Here is a 9,222-nt window from a genome sequence, read left to right as displayed (position 1 = left end):
AGAAGGAGTTATCAAACCTGAAGTGGCATAGGTGGGGCCAGCAGTTATAAAGAGTGTCCCTGATTCCCTCAGGGAATTGGAAGTAGTTCAAAAGACTTGAATCTCTGTTGGCCTAGAATAACAAGCCAAGCTTCCCCACTCAATTCCAAGGCTCTTCCACATCACTCTGTTCTTTTGGTTCAGGGGTTCTTAACCTTTTCATGTGTGTCCTGGACTCCTATGGCAATCTCGTGTAGCCTACAAACTTTTTGTTTACTGTTAGAGTCTTAGGGGTCTTGATGGTCCTAATGCTTTTCACCAAGTTGACTAATACTGTATGTGGATATTCACTTTTCCTGAATCTTCCGTGTGGCGAAGATGGAATGTAAAGTCACACTGAGCTCCTGGAGAGTGTCACTCTTGGTAATGATGCCAACAATGGATGTCATTGAGATGCTATAGGAGAGGCTAGACATGGGATGGAAAAGGAGTTTGTTGACTTGACTGGATTTGAAAATAAATGTAAAAACATTTATTAAGCACTTATTGTATACCAAGCACTGGTCAGCATTGGATAATTAAACTTATGGTTGCATCATATCAAGATTATTGCAAGGAGACAGATTTTGGTCTAGTATATATTCTTAGAAAAAAAAACAACTTCGTAACAATTTTAGTTTTTTTTCCCCTAATGGAATGAACTTCCTCAAAAAGCAGCAAGTTACCCATCAGGGGAGATTTTTAAGAAAATGTTGAATGACTACTTTAGGGATAAAATTTAGGGGGAATTCCAATATTAGGTAGGGAGTTAAATTCAATGAAGTCTGAAGATATTTTTAATTCTGGGAACAACCTGTCATTCTTATTCTAATCATCTGAAATCATTCTAAAAATAAATGTCACCTTCTGGGGCAGTTAGGTGGTGCAGTGAGTAGAGCACCAGCCCTGGAGTCAGAAGGACCTGAGTTCAAATCCGGCCTCAGATACTTGACAAACTTACTAAATGTATGACCTTGGGCAAGTCATTTAACCCCAATTGCCTTGCCTTCCCCCTCCAAAAAAAATTATCTCTTCATATCTTTTGGCCTAGCCATACCAGATATCAAACTGTACTATAAAGAAGCAGTCATCAAAACTACCTGGTACTGGCTAAGAAACAGAGCCATGGAACAGCGGAATAGGATAGGTACACAAGATGGAGAAGTCAACAACTATAACAATGTACTCTTTGATAAACCTAAAGAATCCAGCTTCTGGGCTAAGAATTCACTATTTCACAAAAACTACTGGGAAAATTGGAAAATGGTAGGGCAGAAGCTGAGCATAGACAATATCTTACACCATATACCAACATAAAGTCAAAATGGACTCATGATTTAGGAAGAAAGCCTGATACTATAAGCAATTTGGGAGAGCAAGGAATAGTTTACCTATTGGATTTATGGAAAAGAAAAGAATTCATGACACAACAAGAGATACAGACCATTACAAAATGCAAAATGGATAATTTTGATTACATTAAATTGAAATGTTTTTGTATAAAAAAAGCCAGTGCAACAAAGATTAGGAGGAAAGCAGAAAATTGGGAGAAAATCTTTACAACCAGTGTCTCTGATAAAGGCCTCATCTCTAAAATATACAGGGAACTGAGCCAAATATATAGGAATACAAGTCATTCCCCCACTGAGAAATTGTCAAAGGATATGAACAGGCAGTTTTCAGAGGAAGAAATTAAAGATATCTATAGGCATATGAAAAAAATCTCAAAATCACTACTGATTAGAGAAATGCAAATCAAAACAACTCTTAGATACTACATCTCTCCTGTCAGATTGCCTAAAATGACAAAACAGGAAAATGATAAATGCTGGAGAGGATGTGGGAAAATTGGAACATTGTTACATTGCTGGTGGAGTTGTGAACTGATCCAGCCATTCTGGAGAGCAAATTGGAACTATGCCCAAAGGGCTATTAAAATGTTCATACCCTTTGACCCAGTAATACCACTTCTAGGGTTGTATCCCAAAGAGATCACACAAGTGGGAAAAGGACCCATATGTACAAAAATATTTATAGCAGCTCTTTTTTGTAGTAGCTAAGAACTGGAAATGAATGGGATGCCCATCAATTGGGGAATGGCTGAACAAGTTGTGGTATATGAAGGTAATGGAATACTATTGTGCTATAAGAAATGGGGATGACACGGACTTCATAACAACCTGGAAAAAGCTACATGACATAATGCTGAGTGAGTGGAGCAGAACCAGAACATTATACACAACCTCAGATATATGGATTCTGTGAGGACTAACCCTGACAGACTTTGCTCTTCTCAACAACACAAGGTGCAAAGACAACTCCAAAGGACTCACGATGGAGAATGCTATCTACATCCAGAGAAAGAACTATGGAGTCTGAATGCAGATTGAGGCACACTTCATGCTCGTCTTTCCCCCCTCCCCCCCTTTTTTCCTCTCTTTTGTTTATGTTTTTGTGGGGTTTTTTGGTTCTGTTTCTTCTTTCTCATGATTCATTCCGATGGTCATAATTCTTCTTCACAGCTCGACTAGTGTGTAAATAAGTTCAATGAGAAGTTATACGTAGAAGATATATCGGATTCCATGCCATCTTGGGGAGGGAGGGGGGAAGGGAGGGAAGAAAATCTGGAACTCACAATTATGTAGAACCAAGTGTTGTAAACTAAAAATAAAAATTAAAAAAAATAAATGTCACCTTCTTCCTGAAACCTTTCTTGATCAATTAAAAGAAAGATGAGAAAGTCACTTAATCTCTCTGAGCCTCAGTTTCCTCCTCCATAAAATGGGGTTAATAATAGCACCTGCCTCACAGGAGTATTGTGAGAATGAAATGAGATAATTTATGCAAAGCATTTTGAAAGTTCTAAAGGGCTGTGCAAATATTAGTTATTATTGATGTCATCATCATAATCATCATCATAACTACCATTATTCCCTTCTAATTCTGCCCAGACTAAACATCCAACTTCCATAAATTTGTTCCTTCACTCAATGAAACACATTCTTTTCCCACATCATAGAACTATCTCTCTGCCTTTTATGCTACTTATTTGTCTGTATATACTTTTGATATCTTTTAGGAGAAAAAAAAGGAACAAGAAAAGTTTCCCTCTTGTTCCCCTCCTCTTTTCCCTATTTCTTCTATGCTCAAGGCCATCCACCTTCTTAGAGGGGGAATAAGGTAAATAAATGCAGCTCCACAATTTTTTGCTTCACCAGTTCAGAAAGCAGTAGAATGAAATGAAAAGTATTAAGAACAAGCAAACTTGTAAGGCGTGCCTTTTAATTTTAATTGTGTTTATTTGAATTGTAAGTTAGAATATTCCTTGCATTTAACTTTTTTTATTTTTCGAGGGAGGAAGGCAGGGCAATTAGGGTTAAGTGACTTGCCTAAGGTCACACAGCTAGTAAGTGTGTCAAGTGTCTGAGGTCAGATTTGAACTCAGGTCCTCCAGACTCCAGGGCCGGTGCTCTACTCACTGTGCCACCTAGCTGCCCATCTTGCATTTTGTCTAGAGATTTATTAATCATGCCTTTCAAAGCAAGCTTTTTTTCTGGGGTCTCTCAGTTTCCTTACCTCTAAAATGAGATGGTTAGACTCAATCTCTAAGAACTTTTATGATTTAATTTTGGCACTGGAAGGGACCTTAGAGATTCATCTAGTTCAAATCCCTTATTTTAAAGGATAGGAAACTGAGTTTCAGAGATGTTAGAAGCTTAAGGTGACATGGGGAATCAGTAACAGAACCACATCAAGGACCTGAACCCAGATCTCCCTAACATCCAGTCTTTTATACTTTGTATTGAGCCATCCTGTCTGTCATAAAGGGCATAAGCTCATCTTTTAAACCTAACAGCCAGATAGTCGTTGCAAATCTTATTTTTTGTAGTTGTTCAGTCGTGTCCAACTCTTTGTGACCCATGCTGGGTTTTCTTGGCAAAGATAATGAAATCATTTGCCATTTCCTCCTCTAGAAGAGTAGGGCAAACAGAGGTGAAGTGACTTGCCCAGGGTCACACAGCTAGTGAGTGTGTGAGACTGGATTTGAACCCAAGTATTCTTGACTCCTGTCCTAGCACTCTATCCACTGAACCACCAAGCTGCCTCCACAAATCTTATGGGAGAATTCAATTCAATAAACATTTGTCAGGTGCCTACTATGTGATGGGCACTGTGTTAAGCTCTGGGGGATGCAAAAAGAGGCAAAAGACAGGCCCTGGCTTCAAGGACTTATAATCTAATGGCATATACAATCTAATAACATGAATCTAGAGCTGGGAGCCACCTCCGAGGCAATTTATTCCAAACCTTCATTTTACACATGAGAAAATTGAGTCGGGAAGACCTGAGTTGAAATCCGGGCTCAGACACTTACTGGGTATGTGACCCTGGGCAAGTCACTTAACTCTGTTTGCCTCAGTTTCTTCATCTGCAAGATGGGCTGGAGTAGGAAATTGCAAACCACTCCGGTATCTTTGCCAAGAAAGCCCCAAATGGCATCACGAAGGGTCAGACATGACTGGACACTGAAGCATTCCTAAAGACTTGTTTGGTTCCGGAGAATAATGGCTCATTTGGTTGTCATCATTAAAAAAATAAAGTGACGAAGATGGCGGCTGGTAAGCACGGACTAGAGTGAGCTCCGTACCCGAGTCCCTCCAAAAACCTATAAAAAATGGCTCTGAACCAATTCTAGAACGGCAGAACCCACAGAACAGCAGAGGGAAGCAGGGCTCCAGCCCAGGACAGCCTGGATCGTCTCTGGGTGAGATCTATTCCACACGGAGCTGGGAGCTGGGAACGGAGTGGAGCAGAGCCCAGCCTGAGCGGCGTGGACGATCCAGACCAGAAGCCGGGCGGAGGGGGCCCTAGCGCCCTGAATATGTGAGCTGCGGCAGTTACCAGACCCCCTCGACCCACAAACACCAAAGACTGCGGAGAAGGTTAGTGGGAAAGGCTGCGGGAGTGGAAGGAGTTCGCGGTTCGGCTTCCAGCCCCGGGGGCAGCGGAGGTGGGGCAGCTACAGCTGTTGTTACTTCTGGCTCCAGGCCCACCTGGTGGGAGGAATTAAGTGGCGGATCAGAGCAGGAGTGCAACAGCCTGCTGAAGATCTAAGCCCAGCCTGGACTGGGGGTTCTTGGGGAAGGAGGAGTGCGGGTCTGACAGAGCTGGCACCTCCCCCCCAAACGTAGAACATAGAACTCTGTAATCTACAAGCAGTCATACCCCACTGAAAAACTCAAGGGTCAAGTTAGTTGGTTGGGAATATGGCCAGGCAGCGAAAACGTGCCCAGAGTCAGTCTCAGACTTTGGATTCTTTCTTTGGTGACAAAGAAGACCAAAACATACAGCCTAAAGAAGACAACAAAGTCATAGAGCCTACAACAAAAGCCTCCAAGAAAAACATGAACTGGCCCCAGGCCATAGAAGAACTCAAAAAGGATTTGGAAAAGCAAGTTAGAGAAGTAGAGGAAAAATTGGGAAGAGAAATAAGAAGGATGCGAGAAAACCATGAAAAACAAGTCAATGACTTGCTAAAGGAGACCCAAAAAAATACTGAAAAATACACTGAAGAAAACAACACCTTAAAAAACAGACTAACTCAAATGGCAAAAGAGCTCCAAAAAGCCAATGAGGAGAAGAATGCCTTGAAAGGCAGAATTAGCCAAATGGAAAAGGAGGTCCAAAAGACCACTGAAGAAAATACTACTTTAAAAATTAGATTGGAGCAAGTGGAAGCTAGTGACTTGATGAGAAATCAGGATATTATAAAACAGAACCAAAGGAATGAAAAAATGGAAGACAATGTGAAATATCTCCTTGGAAAAACCACTGACCTGGAAAATAGATCCAGGAGAGATAATTTAAAAATTATTGGACTACCTGAAAGCCATGATCAAAAAAAGAGCCTAGATACCATCTTTCAGGAAATTATCAAGGAGAACTGCCCTGATATTCTAGAGCCACAGGGCAAAATAGAAATTGAAAGAATCCATCGATCGCCTCCTCAAATAGATCCCAAAAAGAAATCTCCTAGGAATATTGTTGCCAAATTCCAGAGCTCCCAGATCAAGGAGAGAATACTGCAAGCAGCCAGAAAGAAACAATTTGAGTATTGTGGAAACCCAATCAGAATAACTCAAGATCCGGCAGCTTCTACATTAAGAGATCGAAGGGCTTGGAATGCGATATTCCGGAGGTCAATGGAGCTAGGATTAAAACCTAGAATCACCTACCCAGCAAAACTGAGTATCATGTTCCAAGGCAAAATATGGAGTTTCAATAAAATGGAGGACTTTCAAGCTTTCTCAGTGAAAAGACCAGAACTGAATAGAAAATTTGACTTTCAAACACAAGAATCAAGAGAAGCATGAAAAGGATTCATCTATGCCCAGGGAACCACCAAGTTGTCTTACGAGATGCAAAAATATTTAAGAGCTCCAGGCCTGATCACTTGGTGAATGCCAACATTACTTCAAGAGGTTGCAACCCATCTTCAGAAACTATACTGGACAGTCATGAAGCATTCCTTACCAAAATGTTTTGCAATTTATTACTTCACACCTTTCCCATACCATTACTATAAGATCTATTTTAAATGTCAAATATTAAGACTTTTATTTATTGTATTTAAACATATTTGTGCCAAAGGGTCAGAAGCATAAATGTGCCCTCTCTGAACTACTGATTATGGAAATCTACCCCCCAACTGTGGTAATTTGTAATCAATCTGGACCAGGAGTGGGGAACCTGCAGCACTGAGGCCAGGTGTGGTCCTCTAGGTCTAACCTTAACCCGGGCCTCACTTGAGGACTTAGAGGACCTCAGAGGCCTCGGAGCTGCAGGTTCCTCACCCCTGGTCTAGACTGAATACCATGTTTATTATTTGCATAAAGCAAATATTCATCTGTATAATAAAGCAATAAACTTCTATTTTAGCAAATTTTAAAAATATAAAAAAAAAATAAAGTGACTTGTCCAAGTTCATACAAGTAATAAGCATCAGATTCAGGATTCAGACAGAGGTTCTCTGACTTTTTGTACCATGAGAGCTAGCCTTATCAACCACAACTTCTAAACCACCTTTAACTTGCTTTATACAAAGCCCTTATTATAATGGTAGTCATGATAATGCTCATGGGCTTATTGAGCTATAGCTGTAAGGAGTTTCAAAGGCCATCTATTCCAAACTTGTCATTTTAGAGTTGAGGAAACTGAAGTCCAGAATAATATTTAATGGTATTTGTTTAAAGATAATCTCTGCTCTTGATTCCCAGTGATCTTGATTCACCTTATTTTAAAGGTTGTTTTTTTTTAATGAGGGCTTGACCCATCTAGTCTTTTATCTCTTACTTCGGTTTAATTCAATTTGTGTTTGTATTTCAAAAATTGCACCATTTGTAGCATACAAGTAAAAGTAATGTTAGCCCACATTTATATAATGCTTTTATGTTTGGAAAGCATTTTACAAATATTTCATTTTATCCTTACAATTACCCTGGGAAATAGATATTATTATTAACTACATCTCACAGATAAAGAAAGTGAGGCTGATGGAGATTAAGGATTAGGATTAAGTTTAGGATCTCACAGGCAGTAAGTATCTGGACTTCAAAACAGATTTTCATGACTCCAAAATTAAAACTCTCTCCACCACACTACCTAGCAAAACATAGGGAAAGTTAGAGTATTAAGATAGTATGGCCTGATTTTGTTTTTTGAAGCATTTTATAGATTCATTCTTCCCTAAATTCAACATACATTTCTGCCGTCCAAACTCTCTGTTTCCAATATTACAATTCCTGGTGCCATAGGAAATATCTTGGTTCACTGACTGAAATCTGAGCCAGCAGTTTGAACTTTTCAGGATTATTTTCTCAATTCTCCTCTTCCTACTTTTCATCGCTCAGCTTCCATCCCCTCCCTTGTATAGCTCCCCATCTCTTTCTTCTGGTAAGTGAGGGTCTTGAATATGGCAGTTAGGAGAAGGATCATGGTAAGGAGTATTGCCCTATTTGAATTAGGACCTAGAATTCTATTTCATGACTAAGGGATTGAATGTGCTGCTAAACACAAGTGGTGGATGAAAGGTTTAAGATCTCTTTTGATGGAAACCAACCTAGACAACCTAAGTATCATAGGGAGAGAAAATATAGAGTTTTTTTGACTATGCAAAAAAGTGAATTTGCCCCTTTCTCACACTACTTGAGCATTACATTAATTAGAATGGAGGAGCTGGGAGAGACCTTTCAACTTATACCCCATCCAGGATTCTCATTTTATAAATGTGAAAGATGAAGCTCAGATGGGTCAAGAAATTTACCCAAGGTCAGTGTTTAGACTAAACTCAAAAATCATACTTGGGCAGACCTTGGAACTCAACCAAAAATTCTATGACTCGAACAGACTTATGTCAGTCAAGGTTTGTTGAATTAAATTGAATTGAATGAAGTAAAATTGATTTCTTACAGAGGGATTTCAGAAAAGGACTTTGAAGATTACAAAAGGTAGAAATGGTAACTTTGGGTAATGAATAGAGAAAAGTTATGTTATTAAAGAGGACAACTGTTTATGATCATCCCTGAGTTAGAACAAGAGAAAATGGGCGTAATATATTGGATGAAACTTTGGAGATAAGCAAAAAGAAGAATTTCCAAGCTGTACCACACTGGGGAGTCTCTCCCTGAAAGGATCTAAAATAGGTAGTTGTCTATTGTCAAAGGACAGTTCTACCTGGACGATAACACTTTTTAACCTTCTGAGTTCAAAATTTGATACCTGGAAAAAGGATCCTGGTAGGAAACTTTCTCAGACTCCTGAGTACCTATACGGCTTCTTCTGATTTGTACTCTCATTTTTCAGAGTGTGGTCTGGGACCCCTGGGGATTCCTCAAGCCCTTTAAGAGGATCCATGAAGTCAAAAGTAGGTTTGCTATAACACTAAGTTGTTTTCATTTCTAATAAAGTATCAATAAATATAACTCATGTAAATAGAAGCTCTTTGAGGAGGAGCTCAGTAATTTTTAAGAGAATAAAGGGGTTCTGAGACTAAAACATTTGAAAACTGTTGTGTCTAATGACTCTCCACGTGATATAGCTTACTTTTCATAATTTCTTACTTCAATAACTCTATGAACTCATCAGCACAGGAATTGCCTCCAATGGTGCAGACTGCAATTTATCCATATATTCTCATCTCATGCG

The sequence above is a fragment of the Trichosurus vulpecula genome, chromosome 2 (genome assembly GCF_011100635.1).
Source record: "Trichosurus vulpecula isolate mTriVul1 chromosome 2, mTriVul1.pri, whole genome shotgun sequence".
Taxonomy (NCBI): Eukaryota; Metazoa; Chordata; class Mammalia; order Diprotodontia; family Phalangeridae; genus Trichosurus; species Trichosurus vulpecula.
Note: the sequence above shows the minus strand (reverse complement) of the source record.